Raw genomic sequence first — 13923 nt, 5'->3', positions numbered from 1 at the left:
GGTTTATCAGAGTAGGTTTGCAGTGGCTATTCCAAAAGCAGGAATTCTAGGAACATCTGGCAGAGAGGAATTCAGTTTTAAGAGACATAAATTGTACTTAAATATTTCACTGAATAGCTGTTTGAGTTTGTACAAGGAACTTAACCTATTACTTCCTACTCTCACCATCCATGAATATGATTAAATATTCTATCCTTCCCACAGTTTTAAATAAGGATCAAATGAGATACTAGACTGGAAAATATTTATTTATTTATCCAATCTTTAAATACTGTTTACTTTTATACACCATTTAATTCTGTTTAAAATAGTGTTATTTATAAAGCAAATAGCGTCCTACGCAAACCTTTAAATAGTGTTTACTTTGTGGGAGCACTATTTATAATGTTTATAAATATCAATCCATTTAATTTTCAGAACAGCCAGGTGAGTTGCAGCTATTACTATCCACATTTTCTAAATGAAAAAACAAAGGCACAGAGAGGTTAAGTAACTTGCACAACCTTTCCCAGTTAGTAAGTAGCTGAACTGAGATTTTAATACAGTCCATCTGGATCTGAAATACATCCTCTTAATCCCTCTGCTGTGCTGTTTCTCACTTTGAAAACTCCAATATGTTGTACCAATTTTAGGCACTATTATATTACTTTTTACTTTAATTGCTTTACTCTCAAATGGGGATAGTCATACGCTGAAGGTTTACAATGTTGTGTTAAGGGTATACTTCCAGATGCAGCCTAAGCCACAGAAAATTTATTAGAAGATTTGAGGAAGAAATAAATAATTAAACTGTTAAATTATTTAAAGTGTTCCCTTTATTTTAAAATAATCACAAATATTTTTAAAGAATAAAGCAAAAATCACAAAATTTTCATAGCAAGACATGAAAATTCAAATAATTTTAATGTGCAGAACAGAGAGCTATATCCCCATTAGATGCATATTTTGATGGAAATGATGGACAAGGATGAGAAGCCTTAGGCATAGTCAGCACCTCACTGAGAACAAAAAAAAAAAAATTGATAATAATGTGTTTCTGAGTTATATATGGGATTTCTTATGTGGTACCCAGCAGACAGCTTTATGATTCTCATATATCTTTCCATTTCATGTTAGTTCCCTCCTAGATTTTAGATCACCAAAAAGGATTCTCTGGAATTGCACCAGGACCACCAGGGCAAGACACTCATCTGCAGCTGTTGAGAGTATCACAGCTGATGGATTACAGCTATGTCTTCGATGAAAACTGCCCTCAGCTGGCTGCAAGGAACAGCCTCACTGAAAATTATGCCTCTCCTGGAGGTAGCTGTGGCCAGTGCCTGTGGAGATAGAAAGGCTAAGGCCTATACCTCAGTTTGGGAAAACTCTGAAAGCCCAACCCAGCTGGAGCTTCCAATAAGGGGTGAGGCCTCAGTTGCATCCCCATGGTAGGCCCGCTCCTTTCTCTGCCTGTGTCCTCCATACTTCCTTAGAGATTTATCTCAGAGCATACTCCCCCAAACCTTTGCATGCAACTCTGTCTCAGAGACTGTTTCCAGGGAATCCAATCTAAGACAACTGCTCTTTGGAATGTTCAGCTCCTGTGGTGTGGACTTGACAGATTAATTGACCATGATCCTTGTTTTTTTTTTTTTTAAAAAAAAGTCCACAGTGTTGAAGAGCAAAGCTAAATGAGAATGAAATCATCATGTTTTCAAATATCAGAATGGGCTATACAAAGACTCAAAGCCATGTTCAAATGTGAGGATTAGAACCAGAGCATATGAGGGAACGAGATCTGGCTACTCAGAGAAGACATGGCTGGTACCACTTAACTGAGGTAGACAGTCTTACTGGCACAAGAGTTCTTTTCAAGGAATGAGAACAGTCCTGTGTTAAAGGCATGACTCAGAGATGGACAGTCCAGAAGCAAAAATAATCAATATGAGAGTGTACAAATGGACTCAATAAGAACATGACAATAATGCTACAGTATTCTTACAAGGCAGAGGAAAATATCCTAGTGAATTGCTGAACTACTCCTGACATTGTCTTCATCGCGAATCTTGTTATTGATTAGTTGTTGCCTATAAAGGTCCCATGCTCACCACTTATTCCTAAGGATTTTGTCATCTTTACATAATAAAAATTTAAACATGTTCTGAAAATTATTCTCAAGCAATGGCAAAAATAGAGTATGAGATGTATAACCAGGTTCCCATCTGAGACAATGAGCAGGTTATTAAATAGCTCTGAAATCAGTTAATCTCCATAATCCCTATTTTTCTTCTCTGTAAAATGAGGCAAAAATAATTATATAAATATTACAGACTTATTGCTAACCTTAAATGAGTTATTGCAAGTGAAAATTATCTCTAAATTATCACAGGTTGATAAAAATGTTTATTTTTAATCACTAAAAGAAGCTTTTATAAAAAAATTAAGCATAGCAATTTTAATTCATTCCTCAAGAAAATCAGAAACAGTATCACACTGAAAATAACACTAGATAAAATATAAAAATAATTTTCATAAAAGGTACATGATATTGGAAATTACCAAGTCAAAGCAGATGAGAAAATGGAAAGCAACAACTAAATGAAGCGGGAAGTTGCTTTTGCTTTGAGGGAATTTGCAAATTGTAGCACATTTGAATTTTCATTTTGATGACCAGCCAAGGCAAGATGGATAGAAATCTAATGGAGGAAATACAACGGTGAGGATTCTAGTAGGACAAAGTTCTCATAGTAATTTGAAACACCAAAAAGCTGCATTCTCAGAGTAAAAGTGAGTCAATCAGCCTTCATACTAATTTGTAGCCTGCACTTCACATTGCAGGGCTAGTTTTACTAACATCCAACTTTGATTCAAGACGGCTTTCAGGCCGGGCATGGTGGTTCATGCCTGTAATCCCAGCACTTTGGGAGGCCGAGGCAGGTGGATCACCCGATGTCAGGAGTTCGAGACCAGCCTGGCCAATATGGTGAACCACTTTCTTTACTAAAAATACAAAAATTAGTCAGGTTTGTGAGTGTGCACCTATAATCCCAGCTACTTGGGAGGCTGAGGCAGGAGAACTGCTTGAACCCAGGAGGCGGAGGTTGCAGTGAGCCAAGATTGTGCCACTACACTCCAGCATGGTTGACAGAGCAAAACTCTGTCTCAAAAAAAAAAAAGAAAGAAAAAGAAAACAAAAAGAAAGAAAGAAAGATGGCTTTGAGTGGGTTATGTCCCAGGCACCTGGGGCATAGTTATATCCAAGTTTTACCTGGAGGAAGTTGCATTCGTGCTGTAGCTCTAAATTGGGCTTGTTAAATATATGATTCCATTTAATCACATATTGTTAACCTCATTGGAAGATAAGGAAACAGGCTCAGTATTACACTGCTAGTCAGTAAATAAATAAGGATTTAAATTCTCGTCTGACTTCAAAGTACATCCTCATAATCATTATTCTCTAATTTTATTTTTTTAATTTGTTCCTTTCATGTTTGAGGAAAATATAGGTGCCACACCTGGAAAGGAGTGAAAAATATGCTGAAATAACAGTTATCCATCATATTTATTAAGCAGTGAGCTACTTCTGTACATTACCCTAATTTTTCAAGAATAATAACTTATAATTAATATTTATTCAATTAAGCAGTCAATTTGTACTTAGTGGTTAAGATAAATTTATATTTAATTTGATTATTTAATAGAGATAACTGCTTCATACATTTTTTATATTAGAGAAAGCATAATTACTGCCAATATTGATCTACTGGTATTTATTGTTAAAATTTTGAAAAGTTTAGTTCGCATTTGTTAATTTGAAAATCTGGAGAGCGACTGTGATGACCATTCTGGTCCTTATGCTTTATCACCTACCACCATTATTGACCAGGCAAGAGTAGTATTTCCGATCTGGGCCTGCAAACAGAGAGATGTCTATATGGTTTCACTTGGGAAAAGTTCTGAGAAATTGGAACTATGATGATTACCTTCCTTTTATTTGTGTAATGAAATGAGAAAATTTTATAAATTTGAAAAATGTGACAAGTTGGAAAATACACTTCCAGAGATAGTACTCATCTGAAAAAGAACAGTGTTCACAGAATTAGTTTAGAAGTCAGGGATTTGGATCTCTGATCATACTTCTCCACATAAAATATGGGCTATTCTTCTCCCTGAGTAGTCGTCAACCTAGGTGTAACCCAGTGGTGCTGAATTTAGAGGCATGACATTCCCAGGGTCATGTTGGAGTGGGGATGGGGCTGCCTATTTTAGATTTGAAACAACTCCCAGCCATGGTTGGAATCATGAACACATTTCATTATTGACAAGTGAGGGGTCAGCCCCTAAAAGAAACAAGCAGGCAAGCAGAAGGATGGTTTGAAGTGGTCTGGTGACATTGTTGGAAGGGTTGTAGAAAGTCCCAGCCTGAAACAAGTCAATTGCAATGTTCACAAGCATCCAGGTGCTGTGTCTATAGAAGGATACCCCAAGTCTGATGTGTTGTCAGAACCCAAGAAGATAATAATGCCACAAAGGGGACAGGCAAAATAGAAAAGATTATTCTGAAGGGCCATTGCCTCAAAGGTGATAGGAGGCTCTTATTACTGAGACAGATCAGCTCTCCACCTCTGTCAAGTTTCTCGAGCATAAGATTGAGGACCTCACTGAGCCAGCCTTCTTTGCTTTCTTGATATCAGTGCCGGAGGAGGGGTTGGGACTAGGCTGATGGGTCTGAGGACCTCACTGAGCCAGCTTTCTTTGCTTTCTTGTTATCAGTGCCTAAGAAGGGGTGAGACTAGGCTATGGGACTGGGGTTGACATTATCCTATTAAGAGAAGACAGAAATCTGTGAGGGGAATGGAGGATCTCGCTCCAGCTGTCCCTGTTCCTGTCATGACTGCCTCCTCACTCTGTAGTTGCAAGGCCTCACAGAGGAGCCTCAGCTTTTTCTTATCTGTCTTTAGCATCAGCATTGACACAGAATCATACACTGTGAACTACAGTGCTTCCACAGATAAGAGAAACGCTGCTTCAAAAGATCTCTAATTAATTCATTTGTTCTTCCTCAACAGACACTTAATAATCACCAGGAAGGTTAAAAATCCTATAAGACAGACAATCTAGCATTCACCATTTAAAAAGTCTACATATTTACATCAGTATAAGATATTTGCCAAAATAATTAAAATTTTAGTTAAATGTGATGAGTATCTCTCCACAAATAAGGCACTAACTGAATTAAAGAAGATAAAAGATCACTTCACACGCACACACAGAGATCTTATTAATATGAACTGAAAATGAATCTTCAGAATCTATGTCTCTTACTTTAGAACATTGGGACTTTGGTTTATTTCCTTAAACTTATCCAATTTCCAAAGGTTATTGATTCTGTTACTGACCACATTTGTAAATTCTTTCTTTACACTAGAATGTAATCCTTTAGTATCTAAAGACTGAATACCATTTAAAGGGTCAAAGTATTCCCTTTCTATCTTCTCTTCTGTAGTGAGCTTCAACTCCTTCTTTCTCTTTTTTATGTCTCCTTGTTAAGGAAACAAAAGTAAACAGTAGTTGAGTATGTGTGTTATTTCCATCAGGTTAACAAAAATGTGAGTCCTTCTTAAATAGTTCCCTGTTGTTCAGTTTATGTTCTTGTCTGATATTAACAAATATAATTTCTCTTATTGTCTTGGGCTATTTTCATAGATCTCAACACAGTCTGAGCTTTGGGGTATCCTGACTGTATTGCTACCGACCTGGATGCTCTGTCTAAGGCATTGTTTTCACATTAAGAGTTAATGATTCTAGTGATCTCTCTGCATCCATTCTCCTTCCTTTTGTATGTGTTGTTTTAAAGGCTAACTTCAGAGAGCTCTGTATGTAGTCAACGTGTTCTCTTTTCATCTTCTGTGGAATTATCAGAGTTTCACTGTAGAAAATCGCATCTTTTTCTGTATCAAATTTTATTTAAATGTATTTATATAACAAGAAAATGAATATGGATTTACTGGAAAATTAATACAGAAGTTTAGAAAATAAAAAGATAAATTTCCCCTGTGCCCATAACAATCCCAATTCCATACCCAGAGGTAGTTGTCATTTTTACTTTTATGTTTCAATATCACTTTATAGTGATGTTGGCATTTAAAATAGCAGAAGATATATTATCTGAGCATCTAAACACCATAACTTTCTAAAATTTTAGTATGTGTTTTGATCCTCAATTTATAAACCAATGTGCTATAATAATTGAAGAAATTATAGTTCATGATGCTATTGTGCTATATATAGGGCATGATGCTTGGTAAGGTGCTGCAGCTGGCCAGTTTGTGTTGCCATGGAATCCTGGTTCTTTGTTATATAGGCAGAGGATGTGGAACCTGAAAAACGGGTTGCACTGACGTCACAGTATTGCTGCAGGAATGACATAGGTCATCTAGGATTATCATTTGTTCATATGTTTTGACAGTTAAAGCTCTTTTTAAACCAATGAATTGTTCAAGTATGTATTATATACCTTTTTCATTATAGTGCACTATGGATTTGAAATGTCTAAATGGTGGAAATAGCATTGAACTAAAACATGGCAAATCGTGATTATTATGGATAAATGATACATATGTGGGTATTTGGATTGTTAAAAAGCAAACACATGTATTGTGCAATTGTTTTCATGTTGGTACATATATAGTTCTGCATCACACTATTTAATAGCTGCATGGTATTGTACAGTTTACATATCACTTGTGATTTCAACAGGAAACACTTTTGGGCAGGCTTAAGGGAACCAGCAAAAGATGGTGAAATACCCAGGTATTGGCAAAGGAAGAAAGCAACTACCACCTCTCAGCCTGAGAAAACAAGGAGAGGATGTTCTTTGTTACTGGATTCCAGTGAATGCTGTGGTCATGGGAGGCTTGCCCAGACTTGCCCAGTGAGAAGTCTGGCCATCAGTAGAGGGATGCAGCCACTACCAACCACAGTGTGGCAGAGAAGTAGCAGAGAAGAAATAACAGAAATCCCCTCTCACTCTCCAATTCTGTTGTTGCCTCCATGGGCCAATCCAAACCAAAAGCCAGAAGGTAAGGGAACCCCACATCAGCCTCCAAGCAATAAGAGCAGGACAGAGAAAGGATATAGAGGGGCAATCACAGAACAGTGAACAATGCATGTGTAGAAGGGTCATTCTGTAAACCTTTATTAAAGGTTTAATTTTAACTCAGTGAATATTAAAATGTTCTGCAGAATGAGAGGTATCTTAAGCAAAGTAAAAAGACAAGTACCAGATTGGGAGAACATATTTGTAAAGATAAAAATATTATATATATATATATTTTATATATATATATAAAATAGAAAAGATTACTAACCACAGTATATTTTTAAATGTTACTTTAAGAACAAACAACCTAATAAATCCATCTACCTATTAATATCTATCACTTCACAGTTACCGTGTGTGTGTGTGTGTGTGTGTGTGTGTGTGTGTGTGTGGTAAAAGCATCTGGACTCTACTCAGCAAATTTTCAGTATACAATACAATATTATTAACTATGATTCTGATGCTATACATTTGATCTCTAGACTTATTCATCCTATATAACTGCAACTCTGTAATTTTTGACCTACATATTTCCTTCCTCTCCCTCCTCTCACCTCACCCTTTGTAACTACTGTTCTACTCTGTTTCTGTTATGTATTCTATTTTTTAAAAAAATCTGTGTGTAAGTGAGATTATGCAGGGTAGTTTATTTCTTTCAATGTCTGGCTTATTTCACTTAGCAAAATGTCCTTCAGGTTCATCTATGTTGTCACAAATGTCAGAATCTCTATCTTTCCAAAGACTAAATAGTATTTAATTGTGTGTGTGTATACACATACCACATTTTAAAATCCATTCATGTGTTAATAGATATTTAAGTTGATTCCATGTTTTGGCTATTGTAAATAATGCTGCAATAAGCGTGGTAGTACAAATATCTCTTGGACACGCTGATTTCATTTTCCTTTTGAAACATACCCAGTGGTGGAATTGCTGTATCATATGGTAGTTCTGTGTTTAACTTTTAAGGAACCTCCATGCTGTGTTAAACTGGCTTTACCAGTTTACATTTCCAACAGTTGTATACAAGGGCTCTCTTTTCTCCACACTCTCACCAATACCTATCACTTGGTTGTTGTTTTTTTTCTCTCTTTTTAAGTTTTATTTTTAAAATAATAGCCATCCCAATAGGTGTGAGGAAATATTTCATAGTGGTTTTGATTTTTATTTCCCTGATGATTAATGATGTTGACGAATTTTTACATACCTTTTGGCGACTTGTATGTTTTCTTTGGAAAAAAAGCCTATGCAGGTCCTGTGCTCATTTTAAAATCTGGTTATTTGTGGTTTTGTTTTTTGGGGTTTTGTTGTTGTTTATGTTGAGTAGCATGAGTTTCTTATAGATTTTGGATATTAATCCCTTATCAGATATATAGCTTGCAAATATTTTCTCCCAATTCGTAGGCTGCCTTCTCATTTCATTGATTGTTTCCTTTACTCTGAAGGAGCTTTTTAGTGTGATGTAGTCCCACTTGTTTATTTTTGCCTTTTTTGCCTGATATTTTGGTGTGATATACAAAAAACTCATTGTCAAGGCCCTATGTTTTCTTCCAGGAATTTCATAGTTTCAGGTTTCACTAAAATAATGTTTAAATGATGAACGGTATTTGTCATCTTAAGATAAATACTTGGTTATGTTTTACTAATTTTTTAATACAGTAAGAAATTTAATTTGATGATTTTAAAAAGTTGTATGTTCATATATGACTTTGGGCTATTAGGTTTTTATGACAGTCTTGTGGTACTGGTGTTATAGTAGCCTTGTGATGAATAAGGAAACTTTTATCTTTATTCTTTACTTTGAAACAGCTTAAATAAAAAGAATTATTAGCAACTCATAAGTCCCTTACAAGATGATTTGAATTCACAAAATAAGCAGATGTCATTTAAAACAGTACTATTTTGAAGTTTTTTTAGTTGTTTTTAGTTTGTTAAGGTATTTTACTTCTTTTTCCAGACACTTTTGTCACTTTTGTTGTCCCAGAAAATGATTATTTTATTTAAATTTTTAAATATATCACCATAAATTTGCACATAATTTTATCTTACTATTCATTTTCTCAACATCTGTAATTATGTCCTGTTTCTTTTTCCTAATGTTATTAGTGAATTGTCTTTTTTCCCATTAATCAGACTTACTAGCATTTTTAATATTTTGTTTATTAATGTTTTCCAAAAACTCATCTTTTAGCTTTCTGTTGTTGTTGTTCTCTGTATTATGAAGCCTAGATTTATCATTGTTTATATTCATTCTCTCTATATTCTTGCCATTATTTTCAACATCTCTAATTAAAGGTTTAATCTATTATTGATACTTTTCATTGCAGATAAGGCTATAATTGTTTCTCCCAGAATCACTTTGGAGGGAAAGATAGTAAAAGGTTTTTATTTTTATTTATTTATTTATTTATTTATTTATTATTATTATACTTTAAATTTTAGGATACATGAGCACAACGTGCAGGTTTGTTATATATGTATACATGTACCATGTTGGTGTGCTGCACCCGTTAACTCGTCATTTAGCATTAGGTATACCTCCTAATGCTATCCCTCCCTGCTCACCCCACCCCACAACAGTCCCTGGTGTGTGATGTTCCCCTTCCTGTGTCCATGTGTTCTCATTGTTCAATTCCCACCTATGAGTGAGAACATGCGGTGTTTGGTTTTTTTGTCCTTGCGATAGTTTGCTGAGAATAATGGTTTCCAGCTTCATCCATGTCCCTACAAAGGACATGAACTCATCATTTTTATGGCTGCATAGTATTCCACGGTGTATATGTGTCACATTTTCTTAATCCAGTCCATCATTGTTGGACATTTGGGTTGGTTCCAAGTCTTTGCTATTGTGAATAGTGCCGCAATAAATGTACATGTGCATTTGTATTTATAGCAGCATGATTTATAATCCTTTGGGTATATGCCCACTAATAGGATGGCTAGGTCAAGTGGTATTTCTAGTTCTAGATCCCTGAGGAATCGCCACACCGACTTCCACAATGGTTGAACTAGTTTACAGTCCCACCAACAGTGTAAAAGCGTTCCTATTTCTCCACATCCTCTCCAGCACCTGTTGTTTCCTGACTTTTTAATGATCTCCATTCTAACTGGTGTGAGATGGTATCGCACTGTGGTTCTGATTTGTATTTCTCTGATGGCCAGTGATGATGAACATTTTTTCATGTGTTTTTTGGCTGCATAAATGTCTTCTTTTGAGAATTGTCTGTTCATATCCTTTGCCCACTTTTTGATGGGGTTGTTTTTTTCTTATAAATTTGTTTGAGTTCATTGTAGATTGTGGCTATTAGCCCTTTGTCAGATGAGTAGGTTACAAAAATTTTCTCCCATTCTGTAGGGTGCCTGTTCACTCTGATGGTGGTTTCTTTTGCTGTGCAGAAGCTCTTTAGTTTAATTAGATCCCATTTGTCAATTTTGGCTTTTGTTGCCATTGCTTTTGGTGTTTTAGACATGAAGTCCTTGCCCATGCCTATGTCCTGAATGGTATTGCCTATGTTTTCTTCTAGGGTTTTTATGGTTTTAGGTCTGACATTTAAGTCTTTAATACATCTTGAATTAATTTTTGTATAAGGTGTAAGGAAGAGATCCATTTCAGCTTTCTACATATGGCTAGCCAGTTTTCACAGCACCATTGATTAAATAAGGAATCCTTTCCCCATTGCTTTTGTCAGGTTTGTCAAAGATAAGATAGTTGTAGATATGCGGCATTATTTCTGAGGGCACTGTTCTGTTCCATTGATCTATATCTCTGTTTTGGTACCAGTACCATGCTGTTTTGGTTACTGTAGCCTTGTAGCATAGTTTGAAGTCAGGTAGCGTGATGTCTCCAGCTTTGTTCTTTTGGCTTAGGATTGACTTGGCAATGTGGGCTCTTTTTTGGTTCCATATGAACTTTAAAGTAGTTTTTTCCAATTCTGTGCAGAAAGTCATTGGTAGCTTGATGGGGATGGCATTGAATCTATAAATTACCTTGGGCAGTATGGCCATTTTCACGATATTGATTCTTCCTACCCATGAGCATGGAATGTTCTTCCATTTGTTTGTATCCTCTTTTATTTCCTTGAGCAGTGGTTTGTAGTTCTCCTTGAAGAGGTCCTTCATGTCCGTTGTAAGTTGGATTCCTAGGTATTTTATTCTCTTTGAAGCAATTGTGAATGGGAGTTCACTCATGATTTGCCTCTCTGTTTGTCTGTTATTGGTGTATAAGAACGCTTGTGATTTTTGCACATTGATTTTGTATCCTGAGACTTTGCTGAAGTTGCTTATCAGCTTAAGGAGATTTGGGGCTGAGACAATGGAGTTTTCTAGATATTCAATCATGTCATCTGCAAACAGGAACAATTTGACTTCCTCTTTTCCTAATTGAATGCCCTTTATTTCCTTCTCCTGCCTGATTTCCCTGGCCAGAACTTCCAACACTATGTTGAATAGGAGTGGTGAGAGAGGGCATCCCTGTCTTGTGCCCATTTTCAAAGGGAATGCTTCCACTTTTGTCCATTCAGTATGATATTGGCTGTGGGTTTGTCATAAATAGCTCTTATTATTTTGAGATACGTCCCGTCAATACCTAATTTATTGAGAGTTTTTAGCATGAAGCGTTGTTGAATTTTGTCAAAGGTCTTTTCTGCATCTATTGAGATAATCATGTGGTTTGTGTCTTTGTTTCTGTTTATATGCTGGATTATGTTTATTGATTTTCGTATGTTGAACCAGCCTTGCATCCCAAGAATGAAGCCCACTTGATCATGGTGGATAAGCTTTTTGATGTGTTGCTGGATGCAGTTTGTCAGTATTTTATTGAGGATTTTTGCATCAATGTTCATCGAGGATATTGGTCTAAAATTCTCTTTTTTTGTTGTGTCTCTGCCAGGCTTTGGTATCAGGATGATGCTGGCCTCATAAAATGAGTTAGGGAGGATTCTCTCATTTTCTATTCATTGGAATAGTTTCAGAAGGAATGGTACCAGCTCCTTCTTGTACCTGTGGTAGAATTTGGCTGTGAATCCGTCTGGTCCTGGACTTTTTTTGGTTGGTGAGCTCTTAATTATTGCTTCAATTTCAGAGCCTGTTATTGGTCAATTCAGAGATTCAACTTCTTCCTGGTTTAGTCTTGGGAGAGTGTATGTGTCAAGGAATTTATCCATTTCTTCTAGATCTTCTAGTTTATTTGTGTAGAGGTGTTTATAGTATTCTCTGATGGTAGTTTGTATTTCTGTGGGATCGGTGGTGATATCCCCTTTGTCATTTTTTATTGCGTCCCTTTGATTCTTCTCTCTTTTCTTCTTTATTAATCTTGCTAGTGGTCTATCAATTTTGTTGATCTTTTCAAAAAACAGCTCCTGGATTTATTGATTTTTTGAAGGGTTTTTTGGTCTCTATTTCCTTCAGTTCTGCTCTGATCTTAGTTATTTCTTGCCTTCTGCTAGCTTTTGAATGTGTTTTCTCTTGCTTCGCTAGTTCTTTTAATTGTCATGTTAGGGTGTCAATTTTAGATCTTTCCTGCTTTCTCTTGTGGGTATTTAGTGCTATAAATTTCCCTCTATGCACTGCTTTTAAAGTGTCCCAGAGATTCTGGTATGTTGTGTCTTTGTTCTCATTGGTTTCAAAGAACATCTTTATTTCCGCCTTCATTTTGTTATGTACCCAGTAGTCACTTAGGAGCAGGTTGTTCAGTTTCCATGTAGTTGAGCAGTTTTGAGTGAGTTTCTTAATCCTGAGTTCTAGTTTGATTGCACTGTGGTCTGAAAGACAGTTTGTCATAATTTCTGACCTTTTACATTTGCTGAGGAGTGTTTTACTTCCAACTATGTGGTCAATTTTGGAATAGGTGTGGTGTGATGCTGAAAAGAATGTATACTCTGTTGATTTGGGGTGGAGAGTTCTGTAGATGTCTATGAGATCTGCTTGGTGCAGAGCTGAGTTCAATTCCTGGATATCCTTGTTAACTTTCTGTCTCATTGATCTGTCTAATATTGACAGTGGGGTGTTAAAGTCTCCCATTATTATTGTGTGGGAATCTATGTCTCTTTGTTGGTCTTTAAGGACTTGCTTTATGAATCTGGGTGCTCCTGTATTGGGTGCATATATATTTAGGATAGTTAGTTCTTCTTGTTGAATTGATCCCTTTACCATTATGTAATGGCCTTCTTTGTCTCTTTTGATCTTTGTTGGTTTAAAGTCTGTTTCATCCTAGACTAGGATTGCAACCCCTGCCTTTTTTTGTTTTCCGTTTGCTTGGTAGATCTTCCTCCATTCCTTTATTTTGAGCCTATGTGTGTCTCTGCACATGAGATAGGTTTCCTGAATACAGCACACTGATGGGTCTTGACTCTTTATCCAATTTGCCAATCTGTGCCTTTTAATTGGAGCATTTAGCCCATTTACATTTAAGGTTAGTATTGTTATGTGTGAATTTGATCCTATCATTATGATGTTAGCTGGTTAGTTTGCTCATTAGTTGATGCAGTTTATTCCTAGCCTTGATGGTCTTTACAATTTGGCATGTTTTTGCAGTGGCTGGTACCAGTTGTTCCTTTCCATGTTTAGTGCTTCCTTCAGGAGCTCTTTTAGGGCAGGCCTGGTGGTGACAAAATCTCTCAGCATTTGCTTGTCTGTAAAGTATTTTATTTCTCCTTCACTTATGAAGCTTAGTTTGGCTGGAAATGAAATTCTAGGTTGAAAATTCTTTTCTTTAAGAATGTTGAATATTGGCCCCCACTCTCTTCTGGCTTGTAGAGTTTCTGCCAAGAGATCAGCTGTTAGTCTGATGGGCTTCCCTTTGTGGGTAACCCGACCTTTCTCTCTGGCTGCCCTTAACATTTTTT

General features: G+C 36.2%; 1 protein-coding gene across 3 annotated transcripts in view; it reads left to right on the top strand.

The window, feature by feature from the left end:
• The first annotated feature begins 6902 nt into the window (after nucleotides 1–6902).
• PTCHD4 (patched domain containing 4) overlaps nucleotides 6903–13923 on the top strand; it is a 237961-nt gene continuing 230940 nt past the window's right edge. For all 3 annotated transcript variants that reach the window (XM_014345352.4, XM_063605311.1, XM_063605310.1), the window contains exon 1: nucleotides 6903–7061. The gene's annotated coding sequence lies outside the window, so the exon portion shown is untranslated. The remainder of the gene's footprint in view (nucleotides 7062–13923) is intronic.

Source organism: Pan paniscus, chromosome 5 (genome assembly GCF_029289425.2).
Source record: "Pan paniscus chromosome 5, NHGRI_mPanPan1-v2.0_pri, whole genome shotgun sequence".
Taxonomy (NCBI): Eukaryota; Metazoa; Chordata; class Mammalia; order Primates; family Hominidae; genus Pan; species Pan paniscus.
Note: the sequence above shows the minus strand (reverse complement) of the source record. Positions and strands in the feature narration are given on the sequence as shown.